The sequence below is a fragment of the Sarcophilus harrisii genome, chromosome 1 (assembly GCF_902635505.1).
Source record: "Sarcophilus harrisii chromosome 1, mSarHar1.11, whole genome shotgun sequence".
NCBI lineage: Eukaryota > Metazoa > Chordata > Mammalia > Dasyuromorphia > Dasyuridae > Sarcophilus > Sarcophilus harrisii.
Window position 1 is genome coordinate 427,055,914 of NC_045426.1, and position 26,867 is coordinate 427,082,780.

Consider the following 26,867-nt stretch of genomic DNA (forward strand, 5'->3'; position numbering starts at 1 on the left):
AAAGCAGAGCAACCAACCTGTGGTAGAGTCTTCCCTGCAAATTCTCCACCCACAGAGACTGTACCCCACCCCCAGTCCACTCAGCATATGCAGGCCTCCGTGTTCTGCCTCCCTGCCTGCACTGGTCTCCTCCCAACCAATCAGGACAGACCATTTTTGGTGATCTTCCAGATTATCTTCTGCTGGTAATTTGTTGTACTTCCAATATTCATGGATTCTACCATCAAGCACTATTTCAGAGGCTGAATTTGGTAATCAGTAGTGACGGTAGAAGGGAGCTCAGAATGAAGCATGTGTCCTCTCCTCCATCTTGGCTATACCCCCTGAACTTTAAATAATAGTGTAATAGCCATATTTTAATATAATTGGCCTATTTTGTAATCTTACCAATTTCTTTTTATACATTAAAAAAATGGGCTTCACCAGATTACCAAAGATCCATCACACATTCACACAAAAACATTAAGGACCCATGTTTTAGAGTGAGAAAAAAAATCACCTGATCCAAACTCTTCATCCCATAGAAGAAGACACTGAAGATCAAAGGAGTGCCATAAGGTCACAGAATCACATTAACTATGCTTCTACTCTGCCTCAACTCTGGAGATCCACACATCTCTGAGGCTTCTTTAATGTTCAATGAAAAGAAACAATTCACAATGCTGAAAAAGTGTGTTTTAATATTAGCATAAAGCAAATTCAACCCAAGACCCCAAAGTCTTGTACATTTTCTGTTGTAATATTAGGAAAGCTTATTTTACCCTGTTTTTCCCTCCTCTGCTTCAGCTAGCCATAGACATTCAATTTAAACTGTGAAAAATTATCACTATTTCTAGTAATATATATGAGCTACTTATGATTTATGCATGTAGTATATAAAATTATGCACAACATTGCACATCAGATAAATTTTGTTTTAAGGTTTGTCTTATTCTGTTCCTATATTCTCATCTATTGGTCATCTATTCACAAGTTTTGTTTTGTTTTGTTTTTTTTTAATATATTCATTGGTTCAATATCTGGGATGTCCAAGGGAGACTGGCACCTCTGGTGCAATGTCTTGCCAAGTTTTTTTCAAGGCTGCTCATCTGTTTTTGGTGTTCATTTTCACCTCTCACCTGTGTCTCCAAGAAACTGTAGCATGCACGACAGCCAAATCACAGTAAAACATTACAGCACTTGAATTAAGTCAGTTGAGGATAACCAACGCATCTAAAAACTCATCAGTGAAAGGAATTTTTAGCCCAACCATGTGAAGACTTTGCCAGACAGAATGAGCAAATTTGTTCCAACAGTCATGAAGGCAACTGAAGCAGATACTGTGAAGTGCTAAGTGGGATATCAAAAATGCTAAAGTGATCCACTACACCTGGGAAGGTGATCCACAACATCCAAGGCCATCGCCAGTGGTCTTGTTTTTGTCCTACCACTTCTACCACTGAACTTTGATAACTTAACAAGAGAATGAAATTGGTGACTTTGCACAAATCTGCTCACTTAAATCCAATTCACATACAAGTCAAGACATCACCAATGATGTCATTATCCTGGAAAATGAAGGACAAACAATGTATCTGCCATGTGTAGACCATGATAGGTGCTTAAGAATAAAAAAATGAATAATAATGTGGTTCTTGCCCTACAAAAAGAACTCAATCTAGTAGATAGATGAGACTTCTAGATAAGTAAATATACTATGAATTAGAAAAGTATTGTGTATAAAACAGAAGTGAAAGAGATTCAAAGAAGGAAAAATCACTTTCTTATGGGATGTAGAAGATGTTGTACCCTGTGAAGGCAGGGACTTGGAAAAGAAGGCAAATACTAGAGAGAACATTTCAAGAATGAGGGCAACACATGGAAATGATAGCAGACAGAATTAGGCAGTAAGGTTATGAAAGAGGACGAATCCTTTTTGGCTACAATGTAGAATGAATAAAAGGAAGTATCATAAAATAAGGCTATAAGAGTAGCTTGGAAATAGACTATCACAGGCCTGGAAATCCCCTTTAAATGAATCTTTCTAGGGAGACATATTCTTGCTAATAGACCATAAACAGGATGAGGACATCCAAAATGTTCATATAACAAGTAACTGATTTTTTACTGCCCATTTTCCCTATATTTCTATTCAACTACACCCCCCAATATGTTATCTGAACAGCTGACACCACTTCCTCCTCCTCTTTTTGCCTCCATGTAAAATACTCATGTATACAATAGGAAGTAGTTAGGCAATTCTCCAGGAATCTCCCCTTCCATCTGTTTTCTGGCAGCATTGATTCACCATGTTGTTCAACCCTGGCAGCCTGTGTATACCAGTCAGAGTATAGCAAGCTATGTGAAGCTGATGGTTTCCTGTCAAAATGATTACAGAATCATAAGCCCTAACTAAGAGCCTTAGAAGAGAAGGCTGGCTTTCCTACTCCTGAAAGAAGCTGAAAAAAAAACCCACACCTATTAATCAGAAGTTGAGTGTAAAACAAGTGATGTCAGCCAGACTACTTAATATGATAGATTAAACATAAGAAACCCAACCCATTCTTCAAGGCCCAGTGCCAATGTCACCTCCTACATAAAGCCTGCTTTGATTCCTTCAGTCAGTTAAGGTTCTTTCTTCTAAGAACCCACAGCACGTTACTTGTATGTTTCTATGCATTTATGTTATACTGAATTTCATACCAGTCATTGGAATTCATTGGAAAAGACCTTGATGTTAGGAAAGATTGAAAACAAAAGGAAAAGGGGATGGCAGAGGATTAAATGGATATAGTATCATAGAAACGAACATGAGTTTGGACAGATTTCAGGAGATGGTTGAGCATTAGAAAGCCTAGCATGCTATGGTCCATAGGGTCACAAAGAAGCAGATATAACTAAATTACTGAACAATAACAAAATTGTAAAGTGGTTATTGTTGTATATATCTAATCATACTCTAAGAAATAAGAAACTTTTTGTCAAAGGGGGCTATTCCTTATTTTCCTATCTTCTCAATGCAGTGCAATTAGACATAGTAAATGTTTAATGAAAATATATTGAATTAATGAATGTGAGAAGAATAAAGCCAACCTAGATTTGAAAATAAGTTTTATATTTTAGTCAAACCATCTGAACTCTGCTTTTAAAATCTGGTTATAATATATAATACATGTGGATTATTATGGATTAGTGTTAAAATCCATAAAGTCATCAAACTCAGTAAGCTGTCCATTATGTTTATCTCTATGGAGTAAAGGATTTGATTATTTAAAAAATACATTCTTATAATTTCATCTGTTCATGGAATCAAAGTTTCTCAGTTTTTTCTACATATTCTCTCTTCCTTTGATGAGGAGATGATCATGTTCACAAAGAGTGTATTTTAAAATGAATCCTGACATATTATACATCTTTAATTCATTCAAATTCTGGATATTGCTCTTCATAGATTTCTTATTGGATAAGACAGTTTTAAGTACCTTGGGTGTAGTTATTTAAAAAATAAATTCTTATTTTCTAGACAGATGTCTGTTGAGTAAATAGTAATAAGTCACTTTTTAGAAGATTCCTTAGATTTTGGAAGGAGGAGAGTAAAAACAAACTGAAAAGTAGAAATCTAAGATCAAAAAGTAAAGATTAGCACTAAATAATACCAACTCTGCCAATCTTCCAATTTCTTTCCCTTTTCTAAACAGAACATTTTCTTGTAATACTTTCAAATAACATCCCTTGAAAGAAGTGAAATTACTTTCTACTTTCTTACTAGGTGAGAATCCTACATATCAATCTACTTATGAGTCTAAAGAAGGTTAATAAAAAGGATTGTTAGTGAGACTCTGTGCGTTAATTGTGGCTTATAATACAATTTGAGCAGAAAAGATTATTATAATTTGATCCCAACATATTTAAATGAGTTTGATATTTTAGTCAAGAACATGCTTCCTATTTAAGGAAAAATACATTGTTTAAAGAAGGAAAGCTAGAGTGGGGTATAGCAGATTGAGTGCTGGGTCTGTAAACCAGGAAAATTCATTTGCTGAGTTCAAATCTTAGTCTCAGACACTTAATAACTCTATGTGATCCTGAGCAAGTCACTTAATCCTTTATTGCCTCAATTTTTTATCTGTAAAATGAGCTGGAAAAGGAACTGAAAAATATTCCAGTATTTTTTTGTTAAGAAAACTCCAATTGGGGTCACAAAGGATCAGACACAGCTGAAATGCCTAAACAACAAGGTGTTGCCTATGATTTGCTTATGAAGCCAAATATTACTGCTCTTTCTTTGTGATCTTCAATCCTGACAAGATGCCCAAGATGCTACCATTGATGCAGTTAATTAATAGGAAGTGAATGAAAAAACATTAGAAAAACTCTACTATGTGTGCTTTTTCACATTATCATCTGCATAGTCCTTGAAATGATAGTAATACTTAAAAGACAAGAGAAAGGAAGTAGAAGTATAACCACTAACAAAAAAAAGATGAAATTATTCCTATATGCAGACAACATATATTTGCTTAGAAAACTCTAAAGAATTAGTGAAGAAATGAATTGAGACAATTAATAACCTAAATTAAATATAGCCTAACAATAAATTTGCAAAAAAATCTAAATTTCTGTAGCATGATCAAAAAAGGAGGAAATAATAGAGAAATTTCTTTGAAAAATACCTACAAAATGCATAAAATATCTGAAAGTTGATCTACTAACACAGTTACAACTTAGATTTTGGCAATTACAATATATTCTTTACAGAAATGAAGGAAGATATAGGGCAAAAATCATTGCCCATGATTGGACCATGTCAAAATAATAAAAATGGCACCTAATTTAATTTATACATTCAATGTCATATCAATCTAACTAACTAGGGCTTCCTTTATAGGCCAAGACTAATAATATTTTAAAAATCATCTGAACTAATAAAGATACTACAATCAGAGAGAAACAATGGAAAACAATAGGTATAAAAGTAGAATAGCATTTGCATGCTGTAACTTATATGAGAGAGTAGTACTTCCACTTAAAACTATTTGGGTTACAAAAAATTAAAGTATCTATGAGTGGAGTATACTAAGGAAGCAAGGATAAGATCTAACTAATCTCAGAAGTGTTCAATAAAGCTAATGATATAAATTATGTGAGGGACGAGTTTCTTGCCCAATAAATCCTCATGGGGAAATTGGAAAATGGTTTTGGGGAAAAAATAGTTTAAAACAGAATCATGCAAAAACGTTACAAGCAAATTGACTAAATATAAAAGATAATTTTTAATTGAGGAAAATAGGAACAAAAGAAGTATCTTTTTGTATCTGTGAGAAGGGGATATTACAAAATACATAGTAGGCCAGAGATAGAGGAAACTACAAAATAGATCATTCTGGTGAAATTTTGATATGTTGATACAAAGAAATTTTTTGTACAGTAAAAATAACATATATGAATAATTAGAAAACATAGTAAAATTTGTGTGAACTGATGCAGAGTAAAGTAAATAGAACCAGCAATGCAATGTGAATAATTATCTCAGTGATATAAAAGGGAAAAACATTAAAGCAAAATTAAATGCTCCATAATTGTGATGGCCAGTCTTGAACCTAGATAGAAAGTAAAACTCCCTTATTTACCTGAGAAGATAGAAGACTATGAGTATAGAATGTCCCATTCTATAAAATGAAGGAGTTGAACTGAATTATTTCTAATATCTAATCATTCTAATATCTAACATCATATAGAGCTGTGATCTTATGAATAGATGCTTATAGTATTAGAGCTGATTAGCATATCAATTGATTTTTCTATAGTCTTTTGTTTTCTTTGTTCCATGAAAAGCTGGTTGGATGGAAGAAGAGAAATTATACCCAGAAATACCTATGATTTAAAACAAGAAGAGAAAATACAAGTTTTTAATATCTAATAATATTGTGGGTACTTAATGGTTAATTCTTCCAAATGATACACATGTATTAGGCAGGGGTCAGAGCGAGCTTGAATAGACTCACAAGAACTTATCATTAAATTTTCAGTATAAGTATGTCTACCTTGGAAACTGATAAATGCTACAAATAAGTTTTCCTTATAATGTTGTTGCTTTCTAGACTTAAGAAAGCAATGGCTAAAATGTTAATAAAGTAGATTAAAATTAAAAGTGTGTCATGTATACGTTTTCCCCCTAGAAGTATGGTTGTTAATTTTTGCCAGAACACCACTTGGTTGATACCCATCAGTCTCATAAGGAGATAGGGACAGAGGTAAAAGTACTAGATATCTGAAATTTAACCAAGGTCTCAATAGCAGAATAATTTGAAATATTATTTGTAAATGATAACCATAGAGTGAAGTCATCAGCGCTAAAAAAAAAAAAAAAAAAAAGCCATGTATAGCCCAGGTCAAAGTGACAAATAGCAAACCAGGAGAGCAATAAACAAAACAAAATCAGAAAACATGGAAGGCTACCAGAAGCATAGGATTGTAGACCATCCACAAAATGGTTTACTTCACTCATTGTCCTGGAGATGGCATTATTATTTGTACTGGGTTTCACATACCACTACTTTCTACCACTCCAAACTCCCTTAAAGGCAACACAGAAGCTAGCTTGCACGGATTGCCAACTATTCTATCATCCTTCTTTTCTCTAGTCCTTTGGCAATCTTTTCACTGACAAATGTGCCTCATCTCATGCCCATATTGGTGAGAATTTTATGATCTCAGTCTATATATTGCTACTATTTGGGAAGCTGACACTTTCTACACATGATCAGTAAACTGGCTTTAAAAATAAAACAAAACAGAAAACTTTTTTGCATAAACTAAATGGACTTTTAAAGCACAGCACTACCAGGTTTCCAATTACCTATTAGCCATCAGTTGCTACTGTTTTGAATTCAAAAGCCTTTGGGAAGACCCCTCTTTGCCACTTTTCACTAAAGGAATGAAAGTCAGAAAAGGAAAATCATCTCCCTTCTCCTTCCTTTCACTCTTCCCACTCCCCTCCCCATCCATTAAACCAGCAGGAGCAAGTTCATTTTATTTTGTTTTCCTATATATTTTTCAGAAACCAGAAGGTGAAAATCGGACTGACTGCATAAAAAGGCCAACGGGTTCTCTCTATTGCCAGAAATTTTAATTCTAAGGAAAGCCTTAAAGCAAATCATGTGGTATGTCCTTCTGCTCTGGCAACTACCATCAGGAAGTTTTCCTGGCCCACATTTCACCTAGCAGCCATAATTCCACCCCACATTGAATGACATCGATATGAAGTAGCACATCATTCCTCTTATTATATGTATGGATTGCAGAAATGACAAGATGAGGAGCCAGAAGATTAAATCCCTACTTCATGTAACTGCATAGAACTATTGCTATGGTCTCCAAAGAATGAAAAGAGTCAATTTCAAGACTTGAAGAGAGGCAGAGTCTCCCATAATTTGAGAGTTGAAAGGTTAGATAAAAACATCTAATCCAAGCTCCTCATTTTATACATAAAGAGAATAAGACCTCGGGAGATGAAATGATTTGCCCTTCCTTCTTTTCTTTCTTCATTTATTCAACAACCATTAATTTAAACATCCAGTGAGTACCAAGTGCTGTGAGTCTATAAAGACAAAACTTAAGCAAATCAGGAAATCTAAAATGTATTAGGGATTAGCATTCAATAATTGGGATTCAAACTCAGATCTCCTGACTCCTGACACAGTTTTCTTTCTACTGCACTAACTTTGAACCTTAAGAATCAAGTTACCAACTTGATATATAGATTTAAAAGAGTGAATTTGAAAAAAAAATTAGGGAGACTAAAATTTTCCTATTCTTCCCATTAAGAAGATTCACAATCAGAGAGAGAAAGAAAAATAGTTGGATTATTTTTTTAGTTTCTTCTGTCTGCTTTGCCTAAATTCTTTCCTATTCAATTCAACAGAGAGTAATTGGTCAGTAAGTTATGCTGTTGTCATGCCATACATCCTACTCAGTGGGTTTATCTTTCAGTAATTCATCGCTTCTATTCTGTTGCATGGACTACATCCCATGACACCATTTTACCACTTAATGTTCAATATAGGTTATGGAAGATGATAATAAAATTGTCCAAGAAGGCACAACTCTCTTATGCCATTCTAGACTTTTATTTTTCCTAAAAAGATAACTAAGAGAATAACAAAACCTTCCTTTGACTGTAATTTATTTCCTCATTTACTGTACCCTCTTGTCACTGTTATAATCTCTGCCCATGAGAAAATATTTCCATTCATTCCTTGCACACTCCTCCAATTCCACTTCCCCCCAAAAAAGTTTAACTAGGCAATTGGCTCTAGGTTTTGTGCTTTATATACAAACTGTTTATGACAATCACAAAGCTGGGAGAAGAAATGTGACTGGGCTGTGCTCCTGGAAAACTGAAGCCAATTTCAAAATCCAATTTTGAAAAGGAAATGCTGTGTTTGTTTCATGTCAGCTTCTCCTTCAGATCAGAAAAGGGGGAGGGAAATGCCGAACAAAGCTAAAGCTGTTGGCCCGGCTTGGTTATTTCCAAGCAAAGAGAGGGCAGATGGAAAGCCATTCAGTTGGCTCCACTTCCACATCTTGTCTGTCTTCAGTCACTTTAGAACCAGCTGAGCAAAGCTTAACCTCTGTTGAAAGAGAGTTAAAAAAATCATTCATTGAAAATGTTTATATAAATAACATTATTTAAAACTTTAGACTGAGTTGTTACATAAACAGGTGGTCTTTCCATTTATGTATTTGGGATCTGTTAAGCTTATTGTCAAGTTCATCATGGAGCTTTGCTCTACTTGCCTGTGATATAGGTATACACAGGCTACATTCAGGGTCCCAGAGGGAGATGAATGGGGTAAGCAGAGGAAAAAGGTCTCAGACCTAGTACAATCTCTGATCAGAGGTAAGAGATATCTGAAGCAAAACTTTTGGCAAACTAAGAATTGGCTTCAATTCCAGTCCAATCAATATTTATTAAGCACCTACTAATTACTAGGCACTATGCTAAGTGCTAAAGATGCAATTAATAAAAAGAGAACCCCTGCTTATAATCTCATGTGTGAGGAAGGGGCAGAAACAACACAGTAAAGGGATGGGGGGTAACAATTTTTCCAGTGGACATGAAGCAGCTGAAACAGAAATTGGAGAGAATTTAGACTTTGGTCTGACAAGTAAGACCCCAAGGTCATCCACAACATCCCCCTACTATATCACCAGTCATCCTGACTTTTGTCTTGCCATTGGACTCTGATGATTCTGAAAGAAAGAATAAAGTTAATGACTTAGCGCAACTCTGCCGCAGTTAAATCCAATTCATGCTAAAATCAAGATATTACCCCATAATATTACTGATCCTCTTCAACAAAAGTAAAAGATAAACAACAGCAACAGAGGCAGAAGGAAAATGGGCAGTGGGGGATATAGAACACTTACCTAGCATTTAGTTCTGTAGATTTGAAACTAGACAAAGGAGCAGATCCAAAGTGGAGTAAGCCATTCTGCCCTCTATAAATGAAGTCCTTGAGAAATAGCTAATGCCTGCTTTACCAGGATAGAAAGAGTCAAGGAAAGAGATTACTTATTACAAAACAGAGGTCTCCAAAAACCCTAAGGAAAAGTCTAAAAAATTCCATAGAGACAGTTCAACTATTTTTCAAAATGAGTTCATGTATATATCAAGATTTAGATATCTGATATCTAGATAGTTAAGTCTAGCTAGTTCTCTTTCTAACCATCTGCTTGTACATGTAAAAACATACGTATGGGTACAAATATTTATTATTTGTGAATCTACATAGTTCTCTATACCACATCTCTTATCTATGTCTATCTAGATATCTATGTATCTATAGCCATAAGCAGCTATGTACCTATGTTGATATCTAGATAGAGATGCAGTGTTGGGCATTAATAGAAATTTTTCTAAGAATTTGCCCATAAAAATATTTAAAATGCATTTTTCAAATAAGCTTTTATTCTAGCCAGCTTTACAGTGGAAACTCAATTTTTTTTCCTGTTACTAACTAATAAAAAAAGTGCTGTTGTTCCTTTGTATCTAAAGACTACTAGGCTGAGGCAAAACACTAATCATAACTACTTGCTCTTGCTCTGCTGGCTTCCTTAATCCAAGTTAGATAATTTGAATTTTTTTTAAGTTTTTAAATTTTCTTGCCCACTCTTGTAGACACGTAGCTTGCAGAGGACATGGTGGAAAGACTTGTGTATAAAGAACATGATGTTGTTAGTTATGGTGATTACAGTGACATGCAAAGCCAAGCTATATCATCCACGAAAACAACATATCCCATGACTGCTGTCTACAACACGATTCCCCTATTGGCTGTATCCAATCTATTTCTACGCTTTATTGTCATTGGTCAAAAATAGGCTTGTCCCCTACTTCCCTCTGTTTTCTTGCTGAAAAAGCAGAGGCACTGATAAGTCCAAGCTCAATTTGTTCTGGCAATTATTGGAAAGCTCCTACTGTGAGGGAGGGAGGGTAGTGCTCACTGGTGCAGAACGACATGCAGTTCTCTAGGGGCCAAACAAAAGGAGTCCCTGCCTTTCACCAAGTTTATTCAGGCATATATAGACATATTGGTTGAAGTACTCGCCCATTCACATCTTAATGGGAAAAAGAGAGAGAGAAGAACCTGTGGGGAGGGGGTAAGAACAGGACAAGAGACTATCAAGTGACTACAGAGATGGAAGGAATAAAAACAAATGTGAATGTGGGGAGGAGAGGAGAAGGCAAAGGATTCCTACTTCTTACTGTGTGGGAGATTGCCATTATGACAATAATAAGAATACTTTCCAGTATGAAAAAGGTTTACAGTTTTCAAAGCCATTCTATATACATTATCTCAAGAGTTTTACTACAACCCAGCCAAATTATGCCCTTATTATGGATAAAGGTTACCGTGAGATAAGTCTGCAATGTGAAATGGAAGGAAGTTGTAATTCTGTGGTTGAGGTATAGCCTTCCTCTTCTTCTAGCCCTCATCTCCCTTCCTATCTCCTTCAGCCAAGCAGTGTTTTACATTAATTCAACCCAAATGAAATGGTTAGGATGAAATGCCATTGAGGTGCATTCAGAAGTATAATTCTCCTGAAACAAGTGTGTAACTTTATTAAAAAAACCAAAGTGCTAGCCAAAAGGTGAAAGAAATATATTACATTATTATGAAAAAAGAAGTTATTTGAGAAAAAGCTGAAATAGCATTTCTTTTAAAATTGACATGTGAAGGCTTTTATAACATAGTGAAAAAGGTTGCTTTTCCTTAATACTTTTCTTTACTCTTTGTTATGAACAGAAGGATAAAATGTTTATAGATAAGGTCATTGTAAAGTCTATGCCATGGTACGTGCCTGCCTGAGCCTGAATATTCTCATCTTCCCCCTTTTAAACTACACAATAATGTTAATTGTTCTAGCAATTGGAAAAATCCCTTCTAGAGTGAAGACAGCTGACAAGGAGAAGAGCAATGTCAAAATCAGGTCTATGACATGCCAGGAACAATTTCTTGCAATAAAAATTTATGATTCCCAAGGAAAAGCAATAAATTGAAATAAGAGGGGCTGGGTGGGAATAGTTAATTTTAAAATCAGCTATTAGTAGTCTTTCTTTAGTCATAATAAAAACTGGGATTTTTCAAAATAAAAGTACTAATAACTACATTTTCCCTATTAATGACAATGGTGAATGAAGTGGGTGAATCATTGGAGAATGATTCCTTTAGTCCTGTATTGCTCCTGATAGATAAACTAAGAGTAGAAGTTTAAAAAAATAAAAAATATACTATCAAGCTTCTGGGGAAAGTGAACCACAGTCCCCAGTGAAATCATCTCTTATAGCAATTAGGAGTCTATTTGTTGCAGTATTAAGTGCCTCAGGCAAACTCAACAAACCAGGTCCTGACTGTGGTTAATGACATATTTCTTAGGGAGTATTACTTAATTAACAATAATTTGAAAGGGCAGCTCAGTTGAGATACTACATTTACTTACTAGAAGCACGAGCAGTAGTAAATGAAAAGGACGGGCAATCTGTTAGTTTTCCCCTTGTCTTCAGTTTCTGGAATATCATGCAGAAACTAAGTTTTTGCCGTGAGATATTTTCAGTTATCCATAATGCTAGCATGTCCAAGGAAGTTTAACTCTCACTAAATATTCTGAGTATGAACTGTCTGTTGCACAAGACCACATGAGGTTCCCTGCAATCTGATTTTGCTAAGATATCTGCAGGATCTCAAATACTCAAGAGGCAATATCCTTTATTTTCTCCCTCTTCTCTTGAATAGGGAAAGGGAGGGAGACAGAAGGCATCTGCTATCCCCTCTCTATAGTCTGTTTCCATCCTCCTCCACCCCCCACCCATGCATCATTTGTGCCTAATCATCTCAACATAATTGTGTCCTGTTGTTTTCCTTGCCTTCCCAAGAAGCTTTTTGTTGTATCAGCATCTTCTTGGTAGCTAGTTATGTATACCTTCTCCCTGGGCCAGTGGACTCTTTTAGACTGGGCACTGACAGGCAGAGGGCAAGAAAAGTCATTGCCTTCAGCAGTCCCAATTGAGTCGTGATACCGTCCATTCCCCTCAAAGTCACAAGTCTGAAATGCACACTTGTGAGCCTTTTTTTTTCTCCCTAAGAGCCGATTTTCTTTTCTTTCTTTCTTTTTTTAAAGGATTGCAGAGTCAGGAGTGCTCCAAGATAAATGGTTTCTGAAATACAGCAGCAACTATCAGTATGAACTGAATTCTTGAAATAAAGTTCAGAGAAAAGCAAAGTAGCATTATCTCTGGAAGAAAAGAAAAGGTAAGTTTTAAACAAAATTTTCATATGATTTTCCACAAGTCACTTCTTTATGGGATGTTTTAGGTAAGTTAATGTAACTCATATGATTTTCCACAAGTCACTTCTTTATGGGATGTTTTAGGTAAGTTAACGTAACAAAAGAGATTGTAATTTTCTGCTCAGAGAAAATGAATGTCATTTGGCTCCTGGGGGATCTGAGAAAGTTATTTTAAATTATTATTAGGTTGCTGTTAATTGTAATCACCAGTATCCCTTAAAGGGAAAATCTTTATCTAAACTTGATTTGTGATAAACTTGGTAATTGAAAAGTTGATTTGGAACACAGTTATTAAGCAAAATAATTTCTGTTCATGGGATTTTGAAAAGACAATCCACAAGTTTCCCCTGCCAAGGTCCCCACTTATATTTGGAAGTCAATGTAGATGGGGGCTTGTATAGAGCCCTACTGGCTTCCACAGTGGATTAAGATTGATTGCAGGAGCGCAAGAGTTTTCTCCTTGCTTCTTTTAAATTCAAAGTACCTCTCACTCAAATAATATCAAAGGCCTCTGATTGAACACATCTCCCTGCAGGATTTTATCACAGGGCATGTTTTATTATGTACAATAGAATCAGATTGATATAATATGGCATCTGTGGCTGAACATCTTGTTTTGAGACAACTTGTGGAAATAGTTTTTATCTTTCTCTTGAAGCTTAATTTGATGTTATTAGACAATCTTGTTATTGGAGTACTTGCTATTAGGACTGGCATCAGCTGAATTTATCATGATATATATTCAATTAACAACTCTTTCATTTTAGCCTTCACTTAGTATTACTACTTTGAAGAGAAGAACTTAAAAAAATTTCCAGAGTATAGATGAGATGTTTAATTTTACCCTGCTCAGATGTTCATGACCCTTTCAGGTCAGTAGTAGAAAACCTTTGAGACAGAGGAGGGGCAAGAAAGAGAGATGGAGGGTTTTTTGCTAGTTTTTTTTTAAATTAGCTTTTACTACCTAACAAATATTAGTCCATCTACAAAATGAAGGAGTTGGACTAGATAGCCTCAAAAGAACTTTCTGGATTTAAATCTGTGCTCCTATGATCTCATTAAATATTCCTAAGAGAATGACAATCAATTACATTGTAGTGAGTATTGATTTGACTGAATTTACATATTTAAGAGTCCGAAATCAATTCAGCGATATGGACAAGAATGATGATGCATACTGATCTAATTCAGTGAGCTCCAGGAGACATTTAAAAATTACAAAATGATGCTGTAGAAGAGTTCACACTGCATAGGGAAAACAATCCTATCTGAGATGATAGAAAAGCAAGGGCATACTCTGATTGGCAGGTAGCAATGTCCCCAAACAAGGTTAGCACAACACATTTACCAATGATGTCACCAACTTATTAATGAAATCAACCAATAGGCAATGAAAAAATATTAATTTTTTTATTTCTCATACTTATTTTCCATCAAACTAGTGTGGAGATAGCAAATATAATATTAAACTCAGTTTGGTCACAAAAGGCTTTTATTATTAAAGGGTTCAGTTAATTCTTTTCATTGAAAACTTGTAATTTGAACTCTTGTTTCAAGGGTCATTAATAAACTAGTTGGAACAAAGGACTTTTGCATTTAATGTTTCATATGGTAGGAAATATGAAGAAAAAAACAATAAATCTTGAAATGTAATTGAGTCAGTCCCTTAAACTATCTCCAAAAGATGAGACACCCACTAATGTTACTTTAATCCCTCAGCAATCCAACAAACAAATGGCAAAGAAATAAATGAATAAATAAATAAATACATTGTACCTATGTAAATAGGAAGAGAGACAGACAGAGAGCTAAGCCATCCACAGAAAAAAATTCCCTGACTTCCATCATTTCATAATTTTTAAAGTCTCAATAAGAAAAGTTTTTTTTTGTTTCAACTTGAATCCCTTAGGCTGTTTGAATAATTTGAGATTATATCCACTTTTTTCCCTCCACTTCTGGTCCATACTTTTCCATAATTTGTAAAATCAAATTATAACGTTACCAGTGTGACCCTTTTTGTGTATGAGGATCCACAAATCCTGCATTTCTACAGTTTATTTTTCCTTCATCTGAAGATTTATCTTTAACTCAATTTTATTTTATCTTTAATCACTTCTTCAGTTAAAAAACCTCATTTTTCTTTGACATTATTGGCCACTTTTATGTAGAAACGATTAATTTAAAAATCACAATGAAGTTAAAATTTGTCCTTTTTTTCCTCGAATTGTTAGAACACCACTTTCTTTAAACTTCCTTCTTCAGCTCCAATTCTTGAATGGCCTATATATATTTTCCGAATTCTCTCCAAGTTTTACATTTCTTATTTAATATGTGGATCCCAGAATTACAGTGAACTACAATAGCCTGACATAGACTTTGCCTTTGAAGATAGCAAAAGCATTTCCTTGTTTCCCTTGAAGACTATACCCACTTTTTTTTTTCCTTCTCTCCTGGTCCATACTTCCCTTTTTAAAACAAAATTATAACCCTACCAATGTAACCATTTTGTGTATGATGACCCCAATCCTGCATTTCTACAGTTTGTTTTTCCTTCATGAGAAGATTTTTCTTTAATTCAATTTTATTTTATTTTTAATCACTTCTCCAGTTAAGAAATCTAATTTTTCTTAGGTACTAGACAAATATATCATCACCATACTCTCACTCATACTTCATTTGATTATCATCTGCAGACTGAATGTACACGCACTTTACTCAACTGATTACTGATTACTGTTCAAAGTTATAAAAATAAAGTATTCAAAAGTGTCACTTGTTACTTCTGATACTGAAAGTAATCCATTCATAAGGACTTTCTGATCAGACTTTTCAAGGAAGCTTCATACATAGTTGATGTTTAACATATAATAGGCACTTGAAAAAATTTTATTGACTATTGTTGAAAATGGTCTATATCCCTGTTTTTTGTATGAATTGTCAGATGAAACAGAATTCAAAAACCTTTTTCATATTAATATTGACTTCCCCAAAGCTACAATGATTATCATAAAAGGAAATTAAACTAATAAGATTTGTTACCAAACCATTCAGATTAACGAGGGCTCTTCATAAGGGATTTACAAATTTTACTATTATTCTTTCTATATCTTTTCAGAGAGTAATTTTGGTAGGTGTATAATTTTCATCCAACTCTAGGCTGATTCTTTGCCAATTACTTGGTGCATCTTAAGTTTTTTAAACTTCTTCAATTCATTCATAGATAGGTAAAGACATTTCTCATTTGGCTACATTGGGAATTCTCTGATTTCTCTACTGTGCCACAGCAAGCTCAATGATAGCATAACCTCATCATCCTGTAAGTTATCATCATCTTGGTGCTCTCCCTCAACACTACCTTCTGCCTCTATGATTAGAGGGTAAAAACATGAAATCCAAATATCCATTTAAACAGAGAGCTCATCTCAGACATCTCCCCATTTCTCACTTGACTGCACTAATTTGGGACTTCTTTGACATTCCCACCTTCTCTCTCCTTTCTTTACTTTTCAGCTTCCTTTTTTTTTGGTTTTATCTTTCCCCCCTTTCAAATATAAGCTCTTTGAGGGGATAAACTGTCTTTTTTTTCCATGTTTTTACTCCGTGCTTAGCACAGTGTCTGGCACACAGTAGGTGCTTAATAAAATTTTATTTATTGACATTATATACACAGATAAATCTTAAGGAAGGAAACAAACATTTATTAGGCACCTATATTCCAGTTACTGTGCTGAGAGTTTTACAAAGAGTATCTCATTTAACAACAACAATCCTGGGGGGTAAGATGCTATGATTATTTTTACTTTACAACTGAAAAAATTGATGTCAAGTGATTCATATACTTATCTTCTAATAAACTTCTAAAGCTGGATTTAAATTCAAGTCATTCTGACTCCATGCTCAATGTTCTATTCACTGAATCATCTATTTGCCCTAGTACTCACTGTGTGCAAAGCATTTTGGTAAATGCTGGGCACAATGCAAAGATAAATATAAAATAGAACCTGCTTTCAAGGAAATTATATTCAAAGGACATTCACAAATAATTATAACTTAGGAAATAGCTTTGCATATATTAGAATATCTTTCACATTTATTAGTATTTCTCTTTCTGTCTAATGAGATAGGCAATGAGATAGCTACCATCTTAGCTGAGACTAAGTAATGAAAGAAGAATAGATGAAAGGAATATCATGGAGGTAAGATAAACAAGATTTTACAACCAAACATATATATTTAAGGTGCAGAATTGGAAGAATTAAGGAAGACCCCAAAATTGTGAACCTAAGTAACAGAAAAGATGGTGATACCCCCTCGTCTCAAGTTGATTTTTCTATAGATTCTCTCTGGGTGGGAGCCATTTCACATTACTCTTTGGAGTAAGAGCTTTTTTTTTTTTTTTTACTAAAGTGTCCTCCTCTGATGATGAACCCTTATTTTTCCTGTTCCCATAATATGTTTCAATGGTGGGATTCTTTTTTCTTTGCTGGTTCACTTTTTTATAAGAGGTATTAGTGTAAGCACCTCTAATTGTGGGATGGGTGAATGGTACCTCAAGTCTCCCTTCAGCTCTTCTTTCTGACCAGAATCCCAAACCAAGAGCTCCATTCTCCAGCAAGTGCCTTCAGCTGGCAGCATCCGTGGCCTCTGGTTCCTTCTCACCTAGCGCCATGTCTCAGCAGCATAATTGGTTCACTTTGTCTTCCTGGACTAAAACCCCATTCTCCAAACAATCCAGGAGTGAGAGTCTGTGTGGCTCTTGCTGAGGCTCTAGCCACACTCTGCTAGCCTGAGAGTTCCTACTTGATGTTTCTGTGCAGCTAGCCCAGAAGTGTTTGCACTTCAGACAGGATAATCCCCAGTCCTGAGTTCTTCTCAGGTTGTTTCAGGAGGCTCCCACTTCTGCCCCAAGTCTTTTTGACTTGTCACCAATCTATGTTCGCCCTGAAGCACGAATTTGTTCTATTTGTGGGAGAAATCAGGAGAGCTTGAAATTTACCAACCTACTCCATCTCCTCCCAGAATCCTCTCCCTCATATTGATTTTTGAAGTCTTGAAACCCTTGTAATCTCCCAAATCTATATTAGACTGCATTCAGATTATCTGTCCATCAGAACCAACCTTTCAAAACTATGACAAGTTGTTCCAGAAAATTAATCATTTCAGATTTAAACCAGCTCTTACTTTCTAGACTCTCCAAGCATTACACTGAGTCCTGGGTCTCACCCACAACTTCAATTGGCTTGAAAAATCCCTGAATTTTTCCAGTCTCCCCCATCTCTGGAGACTCTCTAAACTCTTGAGGACAACTTCCAAATTAATTGTATTCCCAGGGATTTCTGGATTGAAGGCTAGTTCTGGACTGGAACAGACTGTGTCAGAATATTTAAAACCTCTGGGATTGGATGAGGTATAAAGTATTTGCAATAGGACAATTGTGTAAGTTATAATCAACTTTCTAGATAAATTCCACATATAAAAAATTCAGTTACTCCGCAGAGGAACTAAGTGCACAGTGATATCTAATGTGATACAGTTTTGTTCAGGTGGCTAAAACTGTATATTTTTTCCAGAATTATTTTTTTTAAACTTCACTTTCATTTGATCAAGCATGATCCAAAGTAAAGGTTTGGTTTTATAATGAATTCTAATTCTTGGTGGTGTGAGATTAGAAGAAGATATATATCTTAGACATTACCAAAAAGTTATACAATTGTTCCCTCCTCAGTGGTCTATAATGTACAGAAAAATCAATCTAGTAGCATCAAATTCTGACACCATATGAGTATATATGAAGAATCTTAAGTTTTTATTTTTAAATAAAGTAAGCTATTTCCATAATACTTTCTCTCTATTTCTTTACTATTTTGGTATCTTATAAAGGGCTGCCCTTCATACAAAAGATTATGTCTTCAGTGTAGGTCACTCATTATGTTGTAGTATGAAAGTATTGCAAGGTATCTTTATGGACTCATGTCATCACCTTAAAAAGAAGATCTCTAAAATTTATGATCTCCCAAGCTCAAAACTATATATCATACAGTTATGGAGTGCTAGATCTGGAAGGTATTTTGATGTCAGGAGAAACTTCCTAACAATTTTACAACTATATAAAAAGTAGAATTACTTGCCTAGAGAGGTAGTGGATTAGCCTTCCCTCCTCCCAGCCTTGTGCATCTTTGAAATCAGAAACTAGACAAATACTTGTTAATTATGTTATAGCGAGAATTCCTATATTTATGGTTCAGTTAGTGGCTGTTGAGGTCCCTTCCAAAGCTCAGCTTCTATGATTCTGTGATCATTAAAGCTAAACCCCATATTTTACCATCGAGGGAACTGAGGCCCAAGTCAAATAGCATTCCATGTTTTCATAACTAATTAGAAGAGCTAAAAGTATAGTAGAAGGGATTACTGTTTGCTTCTCTTTATGCTACACAATGGCCTGTCATCACTGAATTGAGAAAATAAAATTTGCTCTTGTATTTTCCCCATAAGTAAATATAAATCATCATGATATTTGCTTGCATCAGGATACTTTTATAACCATGTGCCTTGGATTTGAGATTAGATTTCAGAAGATCCACAGGTAGCATCTGTAAATAGAGAATGTTCCATCCAAAGTGCTTATTCTGCCTTAGAGAGGCAATCATAACTGCCTGACACCTCAGAAGTCTGGTTTCTAATTTAACAATATCTTTAAAATATACAATTGGATAATAAACAGTAGAGTTCTTGTTGGTTTTCTGGAGATCTTGGAGCAGCCTCTGTTTCAGTTGAGTAATCACCACAAGAATAGTCAGGTGTCCAAATCCTTTATTATCTCCTTCACAGTCTAGTTTCCTTGCCTGGGGCCCAGCTAGCTTTCTTTAGAGCCTTTAAGACCAGCCTTGGTCTCAGTGCAGGGAGCAGGAGGATAGGCCAGCCACCAGGAGGCTGATGAAGATGGAATGAATCTCTCTGAGTCCCAGGGCTTGTGCTTCAGCCTCCAGCCAGCACAAAAGTGAAGGATGGAATGAATCTGTCTCTCAGTCCCTGTTGGCTGTTATATACTGTTATATAATACATTATATATATATATATATATATATATATATATATATATATATATGTATAAATTATAATTGCATAATCGTAGGTGTGAATCTTGTAGAACTATATTAAGTACTAAGTACATGTACTGAACCAGAGAACTATTAATCTCCTTACTAAACTAGATAACCATTGTCTTATCAATTCCACTTAGTTAGCACCTTGTAAGAATACTTACAAGAGTTCTGGCCCATAACAATAAACTATAGAGTTATTCCATTAGCATATATATATATATATATACATATAAATTATATATAACAGAAACATATTTATATATACACATATACATACACACTAAGCATTTAAGTATATAAATATATTTAGAGAGACATAAATATATGTCTCTATGTTTCTACATATATAATATGTTTGTATGTATATACATACAGATACAAGTTTGATGCCAAACTTGAACAATCAACTGTGCCCAAAATTGAATAGGGGATAGAGAGTAAATTATATTACATTTGGGAAATTGAAAAGTGCTCTGAATTCAACTACATTTTAATGTTGTTTTTTTTGCATTGCATAAATGATTGTTTTGGTACTCTATTCACTATGCATCACTTTCTGCAAGTACCCCCATGTTTCTCTCAATATCTCATTATTTATTTGTTACTTCTTATGATGCCATAATATTCTACACATCTCTTTGCTCTAAGTAGATGGATAGGGATTGCATGTTTGTGATTTTTATTTTTATTATCAGATTTTGGCATAACGTATCCCTAATAACTACAACAATATCTGTATAAGCATTTAATAAATGTTAATTGACTGATTATCTAAATAGGCTTCAACATATTCTCAACAAAGAATTTCAGAGATGACGAGGTATAAAGAATGCTGTTCAAAAGGCAGATGATCAGAAAAGAAATTGGACTACCTGTGAACAGAGAGCATAGGACAAATATCAAAAGCTATAGCTATTGGTATTTGAAATCCATACCAGGTCACATGACCTAAAAGAGAGCCTCCAACTCATTGAGTGTGCTCCCTATGGAGGATTTATGGGAGAATATATATGCATATTATGTAATTTGTAATCTTAAGTGAGTTATGACTTGTGCCACAGATGAGCTCTATCAAAATAACTTTAGAATATCGCCTTTAAGAGTTGGACTAATTAAACTATTGTCCATCTTTCTTCTATCAAATTTACTGGAAGAATTGTATACTACCTTTGCCTCTCTTTTTAATCAATTCACTTCTTTATTTCCTTGGAATATGATTTCTGTCCCTAACACTCAACTGAAAACTTTTTCTCTGAAGTCATTAAAGAGCTCTGAATTACCAATCTAATGTCAGTTTCTTGGCAGTAATGCATCTTAACTTCCCAGGAGCATTTGACACTATTGACTCTCCTAGCCTGGATATTTTCAAATCTAGTAGGTGTCAAAGTGTGACTTGAAAACCTTTAGGGACTCCCAATATTTTCAAGGAGTCAAAACTATCTCCTTTATAATGCCATGGTGATATTTCAGTATTAATTTTTTTCTAACTACATAGGCAACATCATCTTTTCCTTATATATCTCAATCAAAATTATACATCTCAACAATTTAATGCTTTTTACATTACATTTTTACATTTACATTTTTCATAAACATACATTATATAATGGGTTTATTCTTTTTAAATGAATTAATAAATATTTTGGACATTAATCTGTTTTAATTTCTAATATGTTAAATAGATATAACCTATATGAGCAAAATTTATATTAAATTCTTAGTAATTTTTAAGATTATAAAAGTCTTCAATAAGTGTCCATAATGTAAAGAGATCTTAAGATTAAGAGAGTTTGAGAACAATAGCTCTTCTAATTCTAAAAATATCCATGATGCACTTTAATATCCTGGTTTTCTCCCTTGTCATTCCCTTTTTCCCATCCACTCCTGTATTCTTACCATAGGCATTCTCCAAGGCTTTGACCTCACTTATCTTTCTCATAAATCTCACAAAAGGCTTCTATTCCTTCAGCTACAATTATCACTTCTATTTAAATAACTAAAATATGGATCTTCAGTCCTAGTCTCTCTCCTGTGTCCCAGACCCATATTTTCAACTGGATTTTATTCAGGTGTGAGTTACTCACATCACTGAGATCATGTATTGATATATTGAAAAACTGAAGCATAATCAATAGATATAGGAATGTCATGTGGGAAGACATCAGTTTAGGATATTTTTCTTGAATTTCCAATGGAATATTCAGGTAGAAATATTAAAGAATTGCAGAGTTTTGTAGATATAAAGAATCTTGGAAGTGATCTAGTCTAATTCATATGTTCAGTGGTCAGAGTACTAGTATATAGAGTCAGGAATACCTGAATTTAAATCTGGTCTCAGATACTTATGAGCTGTGTAAGATCAGGCAAGTCATTTAACCCGGTTTATCTCAGTTTCCTCACCTGTAAAATAATCTAGAGGAAAAAATGCTAAACCATTCTAATGTCTTTGCCAAGAAAAGTCCAAATGAGGTCACAAAATGTCAGACACAGCTAAAATGACTCAACATCAAGTCCATTTATGCATTCTTATTACATATAATTCTTGATCATATTGTCACATAATTTTTTACAGATGTTCCAAACAATGAGCTAAGGGTAAATAATTAATTTTATTGAATCGAATTTATATACTTTTTAGTAATTGTTTTTTGCTTCAAATTCAGTGAAAAAAATATTTTTTCAAGGGATAATCAAATTGTTTAGTTAAAAATATCATGATAATTAGGCATCAGGTTTTTGAGGGAAGGAAAAAAGTAGTGGATTTTTTTAATTTGTGGAGTTAAAGGGTTTTTTTCCTTCCCTTTAAAATTTAGTATTAAGCAAAAAACTTGACTCCTTTGAGTACATTTAATAAAAAGTCAGAAGCTAGAACATTACTACTCTGAAGCGAAAGTGAGAATGATATTAAAGGAATACACTATAGGTCTAACAAGTTAAAAGTCTATGTCTTCATTTAAGTTCAAGATAAACTCTTAAAAAAGTCAATCATAGGAAAGACATTTACAAGAGTCGGGGCACAAAATTAGTTAGTTTGAAAGTAATACCACTTATACTCATCAAGCCTCAGCAGAAAACTATGTATTTTTCCATTTTAAAGTTCAAATTATATTTATCAATTCCCCTTCCCATTCCTCCCAAGGAAGGTCTTCTTTTCAACTTCCCTGGTGACTAGCATAATGCCTACCACAGAGTAAAATTAAAGATCTAGAGCTATAAGGATGTCAGCAGATATGTAGTTCAATCTCTAGATTATATATGAGCAATTCAGGACTCATATGTTCAGTGACTTGCCAAAGTCCCACAAAATAAATAGGAGAGGACGATTTAAACCCAGGTTCTCTGACTCCATAAAACATTGCTTTTTGGCCTTATTGTGTCAACTTGTTCATTAAATGAATTCTCTATTTCTGTTCATCACATCACAAAAGTCTTATTTTTCCAAGATTGAAATTTTGGAACTATCTTTACTACCTTCCCTATATCCAAATAGTTGAGAGATTTCCTCTTATTTGCTGATAAAATGGCAAATACTATTTATCCTCCTTTCCATTTCTACTTCCCATTAAAATCCCATATCATTTCTTCTTAATATAGAATACTTCCCTGAAAGGTTCCCTTCATTCTTTGTTTATACATGCCTTATGTTTTGTATTTCTTTATGTTATACTTTTTGTCTATATTTTTTCCTGTCTGCTATCATTTAAGGCCCTTGCGGCCAAAGGCTATTATTTAATTATCTTTGTGTTTCCCACAGTACCCAAGCACAGTGACTTTCACTTTGTGTAAGTGCCCAATAAAACAGTTTTTGAATTAATGAAATTTGATCTTATTAATGATTAACTTTGAAAACTTCAATTCCTTTTTTTTTTTAAGTCAATCTTTGGATATTTCTTGAGATCCAACATTCTGAATACTGAAAATGTAACAAAAATATCTGGTTCTTTTTATATGTCAATTATTTCTTTTATTGTGAATTTAACAAAAAGAAACATCTCAAATACAAAGGAGAAAACCAATCAACAAGCATTTATTTAATGCTTACTATTTGCTAAGTATTATGGTAAAAAGAGAAAAAAAATTAAACAGTTGCCATTCTCAAAGATTTTATTTGGTATGAGAAGCAGCTTGTTTAAGAAATTATGAACTTTAGTTGTATGCAGTTTATTTTTAAGACATAATATGTGTATAAAATTTAACATGACAGTAACGATTTTTTTCTATTTGTATGTTCTGTACTTTTTATTTGTTTGATTTAATATATTTCAAAACATTTTATAGATGTCATCTTTATTTTTATTTTTATTATTACTCTCTAATTTACTCTCCCCTTCTCTATGAAGTAGTAGTTCTCCTTTATGACAAATATATATAAAGAAGTAAAATAATCAGCACAATGACCATGTCTGAAAATTCATCTCATTTTGGGCCTCTAGCAAGACTTATGTTTCAACATCTGTCTTTCAAAGTCTAGTTTCTTATTTAAATCTTTACCTTTCTCTCTGCATCTTTCTTTAGTCTTTCTTCCTAATTTTGTCCTCTGGGATCCAAAAGAACAAATCCAATCCTTCCTCCAGAAGATAATCCTACAAATAATCAGCTAACTATCATATGCCTAAATAAATCCTTTAATCTTCAGATTAAGAATCCCAAGTTGCTTCAAATGATGCTCAAGTAATATGGTGCCCAGGCCCTTCAACATACTGATTTCCTTTTCATCAATCAGTAACTTCCTAAAATGAGCAGCCCAACTCTCTAAGTAGGACATAATAAATGGAGATTCTTACCCCTTCTCCTGATTCCAAAACTAATGTTCTTTGCATTTCATTTTTCTAATTTCTCAATTAGTAGAGTTTAACTATAGCTTTTCTTTCACAATATTATTGTAGGAGAATTACATCGCTGGTATGTAAATATTAATAAATGAGTTAATCTTCAGCAGTTTTGCAAATAGTTCTCATTAACTAAACATTTCATCTTGAATAAGACTCACCAATGATGAAATTAATATTGATAGATGGGTGAAAAACTGTGATTTTCAGCAATCTCTACCTCCCTTTCTGCAACTCCACTAGTTTTTAAAGTTTTCATAGAATTTGGGGCCATTTGTTCTTTTCTGTTTCATGGCTTGCTGTGGCATTACCTAATGACTAACTTGCTGCTAATTAGTCTACCCAAGTTTACCTAATCCAAGTCTTGCATGATAGATTCAACACTATTGCTGTATTTTCCAACATGTGTCATTTTCCAAAGTTTGCATTTTACTACATAACAGAGGAACGACCTGAATCATATTGATATTCATGAAATATTGAAATATCTAAAGGAGTATTGAACATACATTATATGGACATGGACTGAATACAGCTAATGGTATAGATAAGCTGGAATCCATACAAAGAAAGTAGTACCCACATCAACAAAATCAGAGATCTTCACCAAATCCTCAAGCAAATGCTTATGTTATGTAGGAGTCTTGATTAATGGAGGAAAAGGAAGCTATAGAAAGCAGAGGTAGAAGTTTTCACCTGAAGTTACGGAGTAACTTTGGACAGTTTTGCAATTTCATTAGCTTGATTAAAAGTGAAAACTGAACAAAGGGTAAAGTAGGTAGGAAGGGGAAAAAAAAGTCCTGGCTCTTTCAGGATTAAATTAATGATCAGATAGTAAGTATATAAGAGAGAATGAGAAAAAATCTATTTGCCATGTATGGAAGCAAAAGAGATATGAACTGTGACCATCCTGAACAGCAAAAAAAAAAAATGATTGCAAGGAGCTTGTACAGCAAGAAAGATGCATCAGTCAGGAGTATTAGATTTAAAAAGTTCAAAAAATGGATAAGTTTTATTTATGATCATAGTTAGGCAATTACTAGCCAAGGATTTGGGTTGAATAGTTTAGGGTACACAGCACATCTTATTGCAGGATTTAACTGATCACAAGTTTCATCTTTCTAATTATTAATTTAATCCAAGCTCTCCCATTCGATCATCACTTTCTTCATTCTCCATTTTCCACTTGATCTTACTCTATACTCTTTAGTTTCTTACCAAACCACCCTTTTATGCTCTCACAGCCCCACTCTATTATTATTTCTCAAAAGTTATTTCCTTTCACCACAGGAGTTTTCTTAGTGGTTTGTTAAAAAAAATGGAGGTTGGGATGGAATAGAAAAGAGTAATAGGAAGTGTCAGCCTACTAAAGCTCAGAATAAATAGAAGCTGGCAAAGAATCTAGGGACAACAAAAAAGAGCATTTTGGGTTTAACCATATCAGGGAAAAGGAAGATAGAAGAGAGATAGAACCACTTCTCCAAGTATATAGGACAATGATAACAGATGATAGAGAGAAGGCAGAGTTGTTCAACCATTATTTCGCATCTGTTTTCTCTGCCAAGAATCCTTGGACTGGAAAGGAAAGAACATAAATGGCTAATGGGGAATTGCTACCAAGGATAAATGGAATGAGAGTAAAAGAGCTTCTAGTGGCTCTTGATAAGTTGATCAATTGATTAACTGACTGCTATATGCCAGATATTATACAAATAGATGGGTATAAAAAGACATAAATGAAACAATCTCTGCCCTGAAGGAGTTTAACATTCATTCCTTCAAAGGATACTATGGATATTTGTAAGTGTATATGAAATAAATATTAGCATATTGGGGGAGAGATGTATAAAGAAGGTACAACTGGAGAGTTCAGAAAAGATTTTATGTAGAAAGTGGGATTTTATTTAAGCTTTGAACAGAACTGGGGATTCTAATAGTTGAAGGAAAAGAGGAAGGACATTCCCAGAATTAAGGACAGTCTGTGCAAAGGCAACAAGATTTGAGATAGACTGCTGTGAAATAAAGGATAGTGATATAGCATAAGGATGAAAAAATAGGCTTCAAATGCCACACATAAGAGTTTGTTTTTGATCCTTAATATAAA

At 34.1% G+C, this 26,867-nt stretch overlaps 1 protein-coding gene across 1 annotated transcript in view; it reads left to right on the forward strand.

Moving 5' to 3' along the window:
- CDH20 (cadherin 20) overlaps positions 1 to 26,867 on the forward strand; it is a 279,772-nt gene that overhangs the window by 178,913 nt on the left and 73,992 nt on the right. The window contains exon 2 of the mRNA XM_031946158.1: positions 12,664 to 12,794. The gene's annotated coding sequence lies outside the window, so the exon portion shown is untranslated. The remainder of the gene's footprint in view (positions 1 to 12,663; positions 12,795 to 26,867) is intronic.